Below are 16,032 nucleotides of genomic sequence, written 5' to 3' on the forward strand. Positions count from 1 at the left end.
CTTAAGAAATGGGTTTTCCCAAGCTCAAAATGTCAAGTGAGCTGATTTATAGTTGCTGAAGAGACACAAGTCAACAAGAAAATATGGGATACAACATGAAAGAAAATGTTCTCAGCCACACACATTCATGGAAGGTGATGAAACATATGCAAGGTGTGAAGAACATCTATTTTTCTCTAAAAAGGAAACAAACATATGTTGCTGTTCTTTGACACCAAGGACCATAGCGAGTCAAGCCCTTCTATCCTCCATTATCTCTCAAAGTCTATCTACATTCACGTTCATTGTTTCCATAATACTATCTATCTCTCTCATCCTCTGCCGCCCTCTTTTCCTTTGGTCTTCAATTCAACATAATGGGGGTTTTCATTGAGTCGTGTCTTCTCATTATGTGTCCAAAGTGTTTAAGCTTCAGCTTCAGTATTTGTCATTCCACTTAATAGTTTGAATTAATTTCTCTAAATATTAACTGATTTGATCTCCTCACTGTCCAAAGGAATATTAAAAGTCTTCTCCAACAACACAATTCAAAAGCATTGATTCTGTGTTGCTCAGCTTTCCTTATAGTCCAACTCTCATAGCCACGCATCACCACTGGAAAAGCCATAGCTTTAACTATATGGACCTTTGGTGGCAAGATGATGTCTCTGTTTTTTAGTATGCTGTACATTTCTATAGTTTTCCTTCCAAAGACCAAGTGTCTTTTAATTTTATGGTCACAGTTGCTGTCTAAAGTGATCTTTGAGCCCAATAATATAAAATCTTAATTGTCTTCTCCCTCTATTTACCAGGAAGTGTTGGGACCAGTTGCCAAGATCTTAGGTTGTTCTTTTTATATTAAGCTTCAAGCCAACTCTCCTTTTTCACCACTCTCCTTTTTTTCATCTTTAAGAGGCAGTCATGTTATGCATAAGCTTCTACAAGCTAGGTTTCAACAATATGTAAGCCAATAATTACCAGAAGTTCAGGCTGGCTTTCAAAGAGGCAGAGGAACTAGAAAGCAAATTGCCAACATCTGCTAGATTATGGAGAAAACAAAAGAGCTCCAGAAACCATCTTCTTCTGCTTCAATGATTAAACTAAAAATGTTTGACTCTGTGGATGTCAACAAATGGAGCAAGTCCTCAAAGAGATGGGAGTACCAGAGCATCCTATATGTCTCCTGAGAAACTTGTATGCAGGCCAAGAATCAACAGAAAGAACCAAACATTAACAACCAATTGGTTTAGGATTGGAAAAAGAGGGGCAGCTAGGTGGCACAGTGGATAGAGCACCGGCCCTGGATTCAGGAGGACCTGAGTTCAAATCCAGCCTCAGACACTTGACACTTACTAGCTGTGTGACCCTGGGCAAGTCACTTAACCCCAATTGCCTCACCAAAAAAAAAAATGGAAAAGAAGTACAACAAGGCAGTATATTGTCATCTTATTTAATGTATATGTAGAGTGTATCATGTGAAATGTCAGGCTAGATGAATCAAAAAAATGTATAGGGATTATATAAGATCTATGAGTCCAGGACAGACTGTCAGTCAACAAAAGATCATATGTAACTTCTGTGTTAAATCAATAACTAAAAACTTGCAATGATAAAAATATAGTAACCATTGTAACGGTACAACCACCCTCCCAGTTTGAAAAAGCCTTTCTCCCTTTGCAATAGTTTCCCTGGGTTCTACACATTCCCCATGACTTCCTGACCTTTTCTGGACACTCATACCTTCCATCTATACATAGATCTGGATCTCTCCAAAATATTCTTGACTGGGACATCAGAGATAGGAAACCAATCAGATGCACCCAAATGAGGCCCCACTACTGACTCTCACCCCACTCATTGGGCCATGTTAGTTCTTTCACTTCCCTGATCCTGGTTTGGAGGTCTTGGCCTTTGCCTTATTTGGAAGGATTAGCCTGGTGTTCTACTCTTAATTTTTCTTTGTTTCCTTCATTGCAATTCTTCCTTATCTTTCCACCTCCTGGAATCCTTCTTTTCCTTTAAGACGAGCTAAAGTATTATCTTTTGCAAGAGGCCTATCCTGATCCTCCAAATGTTACTGCTTCCACATCCAAACTACCTGGAATTTATTTTGTATTTATTCACCTTCTAATTTTAATGTCTGTATTTGAATTGATTTTTGTCTTTTCTAAGAGAATACAAGTGCATTTTGAGGGAGACTTTTTTTATTCTTTGAACTTGTATCCCCAGCTCCTAGCGTAGTGCCTGGCTTCCTTTAAATCCCAACTAAAATCCCACTTTCTACAGGGAGCCTTCCCCAATCCCTCTTTTTTTTTTTTTTTTTTTTTTAGTGAGGCAATTGGGGTTAAGTGACTTGCCCAGGGTCACACAAGCTAGTAAGTGTTAAGTGTCTGAGGCCGGATTTGAACTCAGGTACTCCTGACTCCAGGGCCGGTGCTCTATCTACTGCACCATCTACCTGCCCCTCCAATCCCTCTTAATTCCAGTGTCTTCTATCTTTTAAGTATTTCCTACTTATCTTGCATATAGTTCACTTTGTGTATATTTATTTGCATGCCATGTCCCCATTAGATTGTAAAATTCTTAAGGGTGAGGACTGTCTTTTGCTTAGCACAGTGCCTGCTACATAGTAGGCACTTAATAAATGTTGATTGATTGATTACCTGGAACACAGAAAGCACTAAATAAATATTTGTTTGTTGTTTAGTGATTAATTGTCTTTGCCTACCCTGTTTTTGCCCTTTTGGGTCTCCCTAAACCTTTTCTTGTGTGTTAAGTTAGGAATTTTACACCAGGAGCAAATACCACAAACTAAACCTGAAGAAGTCATGAAAAAATAACAGCCCAAGGCTAGTGTCAACAGAGAGTAGAATCCAGGTCTCCTGAATCCCGGGCCAGTATTCTATCAGCCAAGTTGATGAAGTATGTTCTTCTGAGATATGCCTCATGCATATGTCAGTATTATATAAGTTTTCTCAAAAGATTTAACAATGTTCTTTGACAATCCTCTGATTACATAATCTGAATGAAGCATAAATAAAGCAGAAATATACTCAACAAAAGCTTCCCTGCTGTTATGGACTTATGGAAGAGCAAGTTGAAGAGAAATTGGAAACTCCTTCAGATATTCCTTCTATTGGAGGATATTATAATTTTTGTATCAAGCTCTGAAGCATTGAAGAATCTCTTAAATATGACTTAGAATCATTCAGAGGAGTTTGACCTTATAGTAGTAGGCCTCCACCGGTTGTGGACGACCATGGATCAGCGCCTTGAAGAGCCACAGGCCACAGTGTGGTTGTGCAGTCTGATACGGGAGCCCCAGCTCCTGAGTGACTTATAACCGGTAACTGCTGCATCCCATGTTGTATCTACCCCATGAGGAATAGCTGGAGTTTCCTCTCCAGGGCGCTTGACCAAAGTGGGTGAATGATGCATATTCTCAAGACTATGGTTTCTAGTTGGATTGGTCACTTATAGAGTTCATCTATCAGAATGCATATATTGAAGTAATACTGTAAATGGATAGTAAGCAAGGCCTGGAATTGAAGAGGAGTAGGCAGGATTACCTTTGGAAATTACACAATAATTCAAAAAATAAAGCTTCCCAGGTTTTTTTAATAGTGCTATTATTCTAATTGTGTTGGATGACTGTGAGTTATAGAACACTACAATCTCTGGCCCCAAAGTAAAAAAACTCTACATTCTCTTTGACCCAGTGGTCCTAGGCCTATATTTCAAAGACATCATAAAGAGAAAATGTTGTATACATGTAAAAATATTTATAACAGTTCTTTTTGTAGTAGCATAAAACTGGAAACTAAGGTGGGGTATCATTGATTGGGGAATGGATAAATAAAATTATGGCATATGAATGTTATGGAATATTATTGTTCTAAAAGAAAAAAACAAAAAGGACAATTTCAGAGAAACCTGGGAAGACTTGTATGAACTGATTCAAAGTAAAACGAACAGAACCAAGAGAACAATTGATATAAAACATCATAAAGACAAGCAATTTTTAAAGGCTGAAGAACTATGTTTAATGACCAATCACTATTACAGAGTAGTAGTGGTGAAGAACCTTTTCAATGGAGAGATGATAGACTCAATATTCAGAACAAAACATAGATTTTTGGATATGGACACTATGATAATGTGTTTTGCTTGATTATGCATATATAATAGTTTGGGTTTTTAATGGGGGAAGGTGTGAAGGAAAGAAAGAAATACTTATTAAGAATAAAAGTTTTTAAATCCTATGATATCTGAAGAATTGAGGTGTTAATTACATTATGTGAAGAGGCACAAAAAACCTATTACAATAGGGGGAAAGAAGGGAGGGGTGAGCATTGTTTCAACCTTACTCTCATCAGATTTGGTTCAAAGAGGGGATAATATATGCTCATTTGGATAAAGAAATTTTACTTATTCTTTAGGGAAGTAAAAGGGTAAGGGAAAAAGCGGGCACTGATAGAAGGGAGGGCAGAAGCTGGGGAGAAAAGGTTAAAGAAAAGGGAGGGGGTGATAAAAGGGAGGGCAGATTGGGGCAGGCAGTGGTCAGAAACAAAACTCTGGTGAGGAAGAATAGGGTGAAAGAAAGGGAAAAAATAAAAAGCGGTAAATAGGATGTAGGGAAATAGAGAGTAATAATAATTGTGAATATGAATGGGATAAACTCTGCCATAAAATGGAAGTGAATATCAGAGTGGATTAAAAACCAGAATCCTACAATAGGCTGTTTACAAGAAACACATTTGAAGCAGAGAGATACACACCTCTGTGTAAAGGTAAAAGGTTGGAGCAGAATACATTATGCTTCAGCTGAAGTAAAAAAAGCAGGGGTAGCAATCCCTACCTCAGACAAAGAAAAGGCAAAAATAGATATAATTAAAAAAGATAAAGAAGGAAACTACATCTTGCTAAAAGGTACTATAGATAATGAAGAAATATGAATACTAAACATGTATGCGCCAAGTGGTATAGCATCCAAATTCTTAGAGGAGAAGTTCAATGAGTTACGAGAAGAAATAGACAGCAAAACTATACTAGTGGGGGATCTGAATCTTTCTCTCTCAGAATTAGATAAATCTAGCCACAAAATAAATAAGAAAGAAGTTAAAGAGGTGAATAAAATGTTAGAAAAGTTAGATATGATAGATGTCTAGAGAAAATTAAATAGGAATAGAAAGAAATAGGCCTTTTTCCCAGCAGTACATGGCACATACTCAAAAATTGACCATATACTAGGGCACAAAAACCTAAAAGTCAAATGTAGAAAAGCAGATCATGATACAATAGAAATTGCATGTAATAAAGAGCCATGGAAAGGTAGACTGAAAATTAATTGGAAACTAAATAATCTCATCCTATAGAATGAGTGGGTCAAACAACGAATGATAGAAACAATCAGTAACTTCATTCAAGAGAATGACAATAAAGAGACAACATGCCAAAACCTATGGGATGTAGCCAAAGCAGTGCTTAGGTGAAATTTTTTCTCTCTAAATGCTTACATGAATAAAATAGAGAAAGAGGAGATCAATGAATTGGGCACACAACTAAAAAAAGCTAGAAAAAGAACAAATTTAAAATTCCCAATTAAATACATAATTAGAGATCCTGAAAATCAAAGGAGAAATTAATAAAATTGAAATCAAGAAAACTATAGAATTAATCAATAAAACTAAGAGCTAGTTTTATGAAAAAACAATAAAATAGATAAACATTTGGTTAATTTGATTTAAAAAAGAAAGAAAACCAAATTGACAGAATCAAAACTGAAAGGGGTGATTTCAACACCAATGAAGTGGAAATTAAAGCAATAATTAGGAACTATTTTGCCCAACTGCATGCCAATAAATTTGACAATCTAAATGAAATGGATAACTATTTACAAAAATACAAATTGTCCAGATTAACTGAAGAGGAAATAAAATCTTTAAATAAGCCCATATTAGAAAAAGAAATTGAACAAGCCATTAATGAAGTCCCTAAGAAAAAATCTCCAGGGCCAGATGGGTTTACAAGTGAATTTTACCAAATATTTAAGGAACAATTAATTCCAATACTGTACAAATTATTTGGAAAAATAGGTAAAGAAGGAGTTCTATCAAAATCCTTTTATGACACAAATGTAGTGTTGATACCAAACCCTGGCAGAGCCAAAACAGAGAAAGAAAATTATAGACCAATTTCCCTAATGAATATTCATGCTAAAATCTTAAATAAGATATTAGCAAGGAGATTACAGCAAGTGATCACCAAGATAATACACTATGACCAGGTGGGATTTATACCAGGAATGCAGGGTTGGTTCAGCATTAGGAAAACTATCAACATAATCAACGACATTAATAAGAAAACTAAAAAAAAAATATATGATTATCTCGATAGATGCAAAGAAAGCTTTTGGCATAATACAGCACTCATTCCTAATAAAAACACTAGAGAGCATAGGAATAGGTGTAGCTTTCCTTAAAATAATAAGCAGTATCTACCTCAAACCATCAGGAAACATTATATGTAATGATGATAAGTTAGAGGCATTCCCAATAAGATCAGGCATGAAACAGGGATGTCCATTATCACCTCTATTATTTAATATTGTACTAGAAATGTTAGCTTTAGCAATCAGAGAAGCAAAAGGAATTAAAGGAATTATAATAGGCAAGGAGGAAACAAAACTATCATTCTTTGCAGATGATATGATGGTATACTTAGAGAATCAACAAAAAAACTACTTGAAACAATTAACAACTTTAGCAAAGTTGCAGAATACAAAACAAACCCAAATAAATCATCAACACTTCCATACATGACCAACAAAATCCAGCAGCAAGAGATAGAAAGAGAATTTCCTTGTAAAGTAACAGCAGACAAAATAAAATACTTGGGAGTCTAATTGCCAACACAAACACAGGAACTCTATGAACACAATTACAAAACAATTTTCACACAAATCAAATCAGATCTAAGTAACTGGGAAAATATCAATTGTTAATGGATAGGCCAAGGTAATATAATAAAAATGACAATTCTACCTAAATTAATTTAATTATTCAGTGCCATACCAATCAGACTACCTAAAAATTATTATATAGAGCTAGAAAAAATAATAGCAATATTCATCTGGAAGAACTAGAGGTCAAGAATATAAAGGGAACTAATGGAAAAAATGCACAGGAAGGTGGGCTAGCTGTACCAAATCTGAAGTTTTACTATAAAGTGGCAGTCATCAAAACTATTTGGTACTGGCTAAGAAATAGAGTGGTAGATCAAAGGAATAGGTTAGGCACATGAGACACAATAGTAAATTACTTTAGTAATGTACTGTTTGATAAACCCAAAGACTCCAGCTTCTGGGATAGGAACTCAGTATTTGACAAAAACTTCTGGGAAAACTGAAGAGAGTATGGCAAAAACTAGGCATAGACCAACATCTTACACCTTATACTAAAATAAGGTCAAAATGGGCACATGATTCAGACATAAAGGGTGATACCATAGGTAAATTAGGAGAGGAAGGAATAGTTTACCTTTCAGATTTATGGAAAGAAGAACAGTTGATGACCAAACAAGGGAAAGAGAATATTATGAAATGCAAAATGGATGATTTTGATTACATTAAATTAAAAGTTTTTGTGTAAACAGAAGCAATGCATCCAAAATTAGAAGGGAAGCAGAAAGCTGGGAAACAGTTTTTATGGCCAATACTTATGATAAAGGCCTCATTTCTAAAATAGATAGGAAACTAAATCAAATTTATAAGAATCCAAGTCATTACCCAATTGAAAAGTGGTCAAAGGATATGAACAGGCAGTTTTCTAATGAAGAAATCAAAGCTATCTATTGCCATATGAAAAAATGCTCTAAATCACTATTGATTAGAGAAATGCAAATTAAAACAATTCTGAAGTACCACCTCATACCTATCAGATTGGCTAATATGACAAAAAGGCAAAATAATAAATGTTGGAAAAGCTGTGACAAAATTGGAACTCTACTGCATTGTTGGTGGGGCTGTAAACTGATCCAACCATTCTGGAGAGCAATTTGGGACTATGCCCAAAGTTCTATAAAGCTGTGCATACACTTTGACCCAGCAATACCACTATTAGGACTTTTCCCCAAAGAGATTATAAAAAGGGGAAAAGGCCCACATGTACAAAAATATTTATAGCTGCTCTTTTTGTGGTGGCAAAGAACTGGAAATTGAGGGGTTGCCTATCAATTGGGGAATGGCTAAACAAGTTGTCGTATATGTATGTAAATGGAATATTATTGTGCTGTAAGAAATGATGAGCAGGCAGATTTCAGAGAAGCCTGGAAGGATTTATACAAACTGATGCTGGGTGAGATGAGCAGAACCAGGAGAACATTTTATACAGTATCAACATTGTGTGTTGATCAACTGTGATGGACTTGACTCTTCTCAGCAATACAATGGTCCAAGATAGTTCCAAAGGACTCACTATGGAAAATGCTCTCCAAATCCAGAAAAAAAAAAGAACTGTTGAATCTAGATGCAGATTGAACCATACTATTTCTACTTTTTTGTTGTTTTTCTTTTTGAGGTTTTTCCCTTTTGCTCTGATTCTTCTTTCACAACATGACTAATGCAGAAATGTGTTTAATGTGAGTGTACATATATAACCTATATCAGATTGATTGTTGTCATGGGAAGAGTGGTGAGAGAGTAGGGAGGAAGAAAAATTTGAAACTAGAAATCTTATAAAAACAAGTGTTGAAAACTATTTCTATATGTAACTGGCAAATAATAAAATATTTTTATGATAATAATAATAATAAAAGAAAAATCAGTTCAAAAATGAAGCCCCCATTACTCTATTGCCCCAAATTCACTCACTACTCCTCCAACAGGAAGAGTTTCCTGGTACTTCTCCCAATCCAATGTGTGTTGATCATGATGCATGCCATTTCAACTTAGGGCCACTGCTGTAACACTGAGGGAACTATTTCACTAGGCTGAGTTTTGACTTGCCTTCTTGCCCGATACCTAGGCAACTGAGAGTTTAAGTCCTTCCATACACCAACCTTAGCCCTCTCTCCTTCCTCACCTGGAGTCACAACCTGGCAGCTCGGCAAATTCTAGCAATAGCCATTCCTGCTGGCTTCCACTATACTGTTACAAGGTTCCATTTTACTCAAGATCCACTCTAACCTTGCCTCCTTAGGAAAGGATGAATGCTATCAGAGTGCTCTAAACTTTGCATTCTGGAACAAATTTCCACCCAGAACAAAGTCCTGCTCTTCTCAGGCTTGTTCTAGTCCAGGTTGTGATACTTAAAATGCATTGTAACAAATGCCCATTGGGGAAGTAAGATGTTAGGGATAAAGGCTGGCCTAGGTTCTGCTCCTAACATATATTAGCTGTGTGATCATGGATAAATCACTTAACTTCTTAGTGTCCCAAACTCCAATCTAAGACTATACCAGTGGCAGAAGGTCCATATCAGTGAACAAAATTGCCATACTGGGATCTCCATACACTGATGAAATGACCAGGCTGAAGAAAAAATAAGGGTTCGTTGCTTTAAGCATTTACTGATTCCTTTGTGAAACTACTTTTAAGTCTGAAATTGCTGAATTAAATAAAATGTCCTGTTTGTTCAAAATGAATAATGGGTTAAAAGGCAGCTTTTTAAAGAACAATGACATTTAAAGAAGAAATTTTAACTTTCGGTCATGACTTTTAATGTTCATTTTTTTCTAAATAGATGATAAATTTATGTAACTCTCTGTCACTTTAATAATATGAAATGTTGAGAGGTTTGAGGGTTTTTTCCTCCTCCTAGCAAAGGCAAATGGGTCTGAGAAAAGGTGTAAATCCTTCCAGCATATGACCATGTCTATGCTAACTAGTAAAAGAGATTACAATCTATTCTTCAAAAACATGAACCATCCATCGAGGTAATAAGGTATTGTATTAGTCAGTAGAAGTTAAAAAAAAAAAACCTTCTAGCTAATGTTGGCTTAGGCTATCGATTCAAGTTAGTAAGGAAACAATTGAAAAGTAAAGGGACAAAAAGGTTGAATGGACTGATTCATGTCAAAGTTTCCCATACTGAATTCATCATTGTATTCCATCTTTGATTTTTAAAAAACCCACTAATTCTACATGGATCAGACTAATTTTTTAAAGTATTTTGTGTGTTTTAACTGAAATGAGAAATTTCTACCACCTCTACATAGCTAATAGAAATGAATAGGTTCTGGTCACTAAAATATTTTCAAGGGGGATTGACCACTGAAGCTGAGTAGCTCCCAGAAGAAACTGAGAAGCCTCCAGCCCCATTGAGGTTTTTCATTCCACAAGTATTTCTTCAGCATCTCTTATGCCTTTAAGCACTGTGCTTGACATAATTACTATTAGAACCAGATCCACCAAGACTGCTGTAGGAAATTTTAAGTTGAGGTAAAGAAAAACTTCCTAATAGTTAGAGCTATGCCAAAGTGGAATATGGAAGTAATGGGCTCCCCATCACTCAAGGTACTGAAAGAAAAGAATATTGACAAACAAACCTTATTGACAAACATATTTGTGAGGTATGTTGCTGAGAGGATTATTGTTTAGAATTAGACTTAGATAGTCTGAGGGTCTAACCTAGGCATGTGCTAACTGCTTTACAAATATTAATTCATTTGATCCTCACAACAACCCTGCAAGGTAAGTGCTGCTATTATATGCATTTTACATTTGAGAAAACTGAGGCAAATTAGTTAAGTGACTTGGCCAGTGTCACATAGCTAGTAAGTGTCTGAGTTCACATTTGAACTCAGGTCTTCCTGACTCTGGGCATATTGCTCTATCTACCAGGCCACCAGTTATCTCAGCTCCCTGTTAGTTCTCTTAATACCTGGGCTTATTCTTCAATTTAAATTTTACTATTGATTAATCTTTGTCCAACTTCATTTGTTCTTTGATTTGCCACTTCCATTTATGTTTTCAGTCTTCAGGTGTTATTTTGTAGTTTCCTTAATTATTCTTTCATTTATTCATATGTTTTAATTGATTTAAGATGCCCCTTTAATTCTTTTTTGTTTTTTGGTGAGGCAATTAGGGTTAAGTGACTTGCCCAGGGTCACACAGCTAGTAAGTGTCTGAGGCTGGATTTGAACTCAGGTCCTTCTGACTCCAGGGCCGGTGCTCTATCCACTGCATCACCTAGCTGCCCCACTCCTTTAATTCTTGCAATATATTTACTATTCAATCTAAATTTAAATATATATGCATACATATAAATGTATATACATGTATATATATGTATACATATATTTGTATATGTTTATTTGTATAAAAGAAGGCTGGGAACCCTGCTTCTGGGAGTCTTCTGATAACATGTAATCAAAGTGCTCCTGAGAGTCTTTGGAGGGTGCATAAACACTTTGAGACTGATTCTAGTCAGCAGATCATGTGGTAGGCATCAGCCTTTTTGATTGGTTGTAGCTGTCTTACCATAACTGGGAGCACCTTCAAAAGATCTGAATGGATCTCTCTCAGCTCTTGGTTTAACTCCTTCATTGATAGGATTCTAGAAAAGACAATTCTGTAAGGGGAAAGTCATTGAGTCCTTTCCAACTGAGGTTTACATGTGACCCCATGAATATAGGCTTGGCTGTTCAGCATTTATCCTTTCATCAATCTACTGACTCACAAAGTCACAGGGCCCATCCAATCCCTTCAGCTAAAGCAAAAGGACAAACATCAAGGCCCAAGGCTTCTCCCCTTACTGTGTTGTCCCTCACCAATAGAGTTATCAAAGGAATCAAAGCAAGAACAGAAAGTTATCTAGAGAGAAGCCTGAGGCTGACTAGGGACTCTTGAAGGCATCCCAGTTGCACAACTGGGAAGCTTAGGACATGGCAGTGAGGCCAATGCACCCTTAGCTGGGCAGTGATAGGACTGAGGGAGAAAATGCATTCTATATTTGGCCCATCAAGATGATGCTAAAGGAAAAGGTTGAGAGGGTGGGAGAATGAGGACTTCTGCTGATGGGATTAAGGAAGAGAAAGACTTGCTAGTTCTGGCAAGACCTATATAGACTGAGACAATATGAGGACTTCTGAGGTAGGAGAGATTTACTGCTCCTTGCCAAGAATAGGCAGGGCTGAGGAGATGGTGGAAACTTCTGCCTTAACCAGGCTCAGAGAAGATCTTAGGAGGATGTCTGCTCAGACACAGAGGGAAGCTAAAGGCAGAGGAAACTTTCAGTCCTGTTTGGACATATAAAGGATTTACAAAATCAGGGTTGAGGTTTTTAGCTTGGCTTAGGCACAGAAAAGGCTAGAATAGGGGGAGCTTTCACCCCTGGGTGAATAAAGAAGCTGAGGGGATAGGTCAAATGGATCTTTAAGAATGAAATTCTATACAAAATATATTTATAGCAGCTTTTTGGTGATGGCAAAGAAGTGAAAATTGAGGGGATATCCATCAACTTGGAAATAGCTGAACAAGTTGTTATATTATGATTGGGATGGAATACTATTGTGCTATAAGAAATGATGAACAGGACACTCTCAGAAAAACCTGGAAATACTTAGATGAACTGATACAAAGTTAGATAAGAAGAACCAGGAGAAAAATGTCTATGTTAATAGCAATATTGTACAATGATCGACTGTGACTGACTTAGTTATTCTCGGCAATACAATGATTGAAGGCAGTTCTGAAAAATGTATGATGAAAAATGCTCTCCATCTCCAGAAAAAAAAAAGCTGATAAAGTCTGACTGCAGATCAAAGCATACCTTTTCTTTACTTTCTTTATTTTTCTTGGGGTTTTTTTTGTTCTCTGTTTTCTTTCACAACATGACTAACATGAAAATATGTTTTGTATGACTATATGTAATCCCATATCAAATTGCTTGCCTTCTCAATGAGGGAGAAGAGGAGAAGGAACAAGGGAAAGAATTTGGAACTCAAAATTTTCAAATGAATGTTTAAAATCATTTTACATGTAATTGGGGGGAAATAAAATATTAAGTTTTTTTAAAAGAATGAAATTCTGATGCAAAAAACATTAAAAGGCACACATCTAAAAAGACGAATGTGCATGCACAGGACTCATTATCCAACTTACATTTTTAAAAGACATCTGGAAGATGGAAGCAAGGGCATGTAACTCACAATGAATAAAAACTAGTGGGAAAGGGGCAGCTAGGTGGCACGATGGATAGAGTACCGGCCCTGGATTCAGGAGGACCTGAGTTCAAATCCAGCCTCAGACACTTGACACTTACTAGCTGTGTGACCCTGGGCAAGTCACTTGACCCCAATTGCCTCACCCCCCCCCAAAAAAAAAACTAGTGGGAAAGTCCAATAAGAATAACATTATCCAAATACGGCCTCAGATACTTGATACTTACTAGCTGTGTGACCCTGGGCAAGTTACTTAACCCTCATTGCCCCGGGGAAAAAAAGAATAACATTAGGGGAAATAAAGCTCAGAATGAGCTGAAGATCAAGATAAATACAAAGAATATATTTTTAAAGAGCTTTGAGAAACCTATGTTGGGACAAGAGGAAGATTAAAGATGAGATAGGACCATAGTTCAGGCTGAATGGAATGACAACTCAACCAAGCAATCAACATTTATAAAGGCCCTATTATGTTCCAGAGGGCCATTTAGGTGGTACAGTGGATAGAGCACTGGCCCTGAAGTTGGGAGGATCTATGTTCAAATCTCACCTCAGACAATTACTAGGTGAGTAACCCTGGGCAAGTCACTAAATCCCACTTGCTTTAAACATCCAGGGCCAGCTCCAGTCATCCTGATATATGCCTTGCAACTGAACCAAGATGGCTCTGGAGGAGAAAGTGAATGACCTTGCACAGCCCTCCCTCACTTAAATTCAATTCAGTACAAATTATAACATCACTCCTATGTCATGGTCCTCTTCAAGAATGATGGACAAACAACAACAATTATGTTCCAGGAATGTGCTTAACACTGAGAATACAAAGACAAACCCAAAACACCCCCTGCCTTCAGAAAGCTGATATTCCTATAGAAGAAACAAGCATATAACTATATGTCTGTGTGTGTGTATATATGTATGTATGTATTTGTATATGTGTATATGTGTGTATGCAAATGTGTACATACATATATATGTTTATTATATATGTGTTCATTTACGTTCACATACGTATGTATGACATATGTAAAGTAGATACTAGGTAACCTTAGAATAAATTAGGAACATCACTATTACCATGTAAAGAAGTTTGTCAAGTGATTTAGACTTTTCACACACCTTGATTTCAGCCTAAGCACTAAATCTTCACTTTTTGTTAGCTACATGCAAAGTTTTAATCTAGAAGACTATTAAAGACCTCCTCTAGGAGGGAGTGAAGCTGATGACTTTGTGCAACTCTGCCTCACTTACATCTAAGTCAAAACATCTCCCTCATGATGTCATTAGTACTCTTTGAAAAGGAGGGATGAACAACACAAACAAATATAAAAACAAAAAATAGAAGATGAGGCTTGAGCTTCATGGTTCAGGAATCCAGGGATTCTAAGAGGCAAAGGTGAAGAGGGGACAACCAATAGTCACAAAATCACAAGTAATGGGGCATTATGTGTGAGGAACAGCAAGTAAGCCAGGAGGATTGGACTCTAGAATATGCAGAAGGTAATAATGAATAAAAAGAATCAAAATGTAGATGGGGGTTATGGAATCAAGAAAGCTATATGACAAAAAGAGGGGTTGATATTTGCACTAGAGGTAATAGCAAACCTCTGAACTTCATCAAGTAGGGAGATCACATGATCAGACCGGCACTTTAGGAAAATCACTTTGGCAGCTGTGTGGAACACAGATTGGAGCAGACAGAGATTTGAGTCAGAGAAAACCATTGTAATAGTCCAAGCAACATGAGATAAGGGCCTGAACTAGCATAATGGTTATGTGTGTGGAGAAAGGGGGGAGACATACAGGCATATTGAGAAGTTAGAAATGGTAAAGCTTGTCAACTGATTGGGTATGTGGGCTAAGTGAGAATGAGGAGTCTGTTATGACAACAAGTCTCACCCTCAATATAATAGGGAAGTTTGGAGCAGGGTTGGGGCGGGGGGGGGGGTTGGAGGAAAAGATAATGGGATCTGTTTTGTACATGTTGAATCTGAAAAGCTTCCAAAACCTCCAGTTGGAAGAGTCCAATAGACAACTGGTAATATAGGACTGGAACACAGGAGAAAAAAAAAACAACAACTATGGCTAGATTTATAGGTCTGTGAGTCATCTAAATAGAGAAGATAATTGAATAATTGATAACTATGAGAGATGGTGAGATAACCACCTGAAAGAGTATATAGAGAAAAAAGGATAGAGTCTAGGATTGAGCCTTGGTGTACACCCACAATTAGCCAGCATGAATGGATAAAGATTCAACAAAGGAAACTGAGGAGTGGTCAGATAATTAGGAAGAGAAATTATAATAACAGATGAATGAAAAGATAAAACATATACCACCTATCTCCCAGATTTATTATAAATAATGTGTTTTATAAAATTACCAGTATTTTTAAAAGAAAGGTGAACTATCATTATTATTATTATTATTAGAATAAAAAATTTTAAATATTGATTGAGATCCAATGGCTCTGGAACAATTTACATTACACCTTTTCATGTATTCTGTGTGTCAGATGACAAAGACCACTAGCTATGCCATCAAGTCCATATTTCTCCTCCCATCTGATGTCTTTCATAGGAGAAAGTTTGCGCCTCCAAGGCACTCCCTACTTGCCTCCAGGTCTCAGAATTCATAGTCTCTTTCAAGGCTAAGCTGAGGTGCCACCTCCTACATGAAACCTTTACTGAAACAACCCAGTTAATGTTCTTCTTACTCCAAAAATTAGTTTGCTTTTATTTATATTGCTCATTTTCCCCTCTCCCTCCAGACTCAGAAGAATGTAAGCTCCTTAAGCGGAGGGATTATGTTGAGTTTTTTTTCTTTGTAGCTCTAGAACCTAGCACTGTATTTTGTTCATTTTGTATTCTCTTCTCCTGGCCACCTAATAA

This window comes from Dromiciops gliroides, chromosome 1, assembly GCF_019393635.1.
Source record: "Dromiciops gliroides isolate mDroGli1 chromosome 1, mDroGli1.pri, whole genome shotgun sequence".
Lineage (NCBI taxonomy): Eukaryota > Metazoa > Chordata > Mammalia > Microbiotheria > Microbiotheriidae > Dromiciops > Dromiciops gliroides.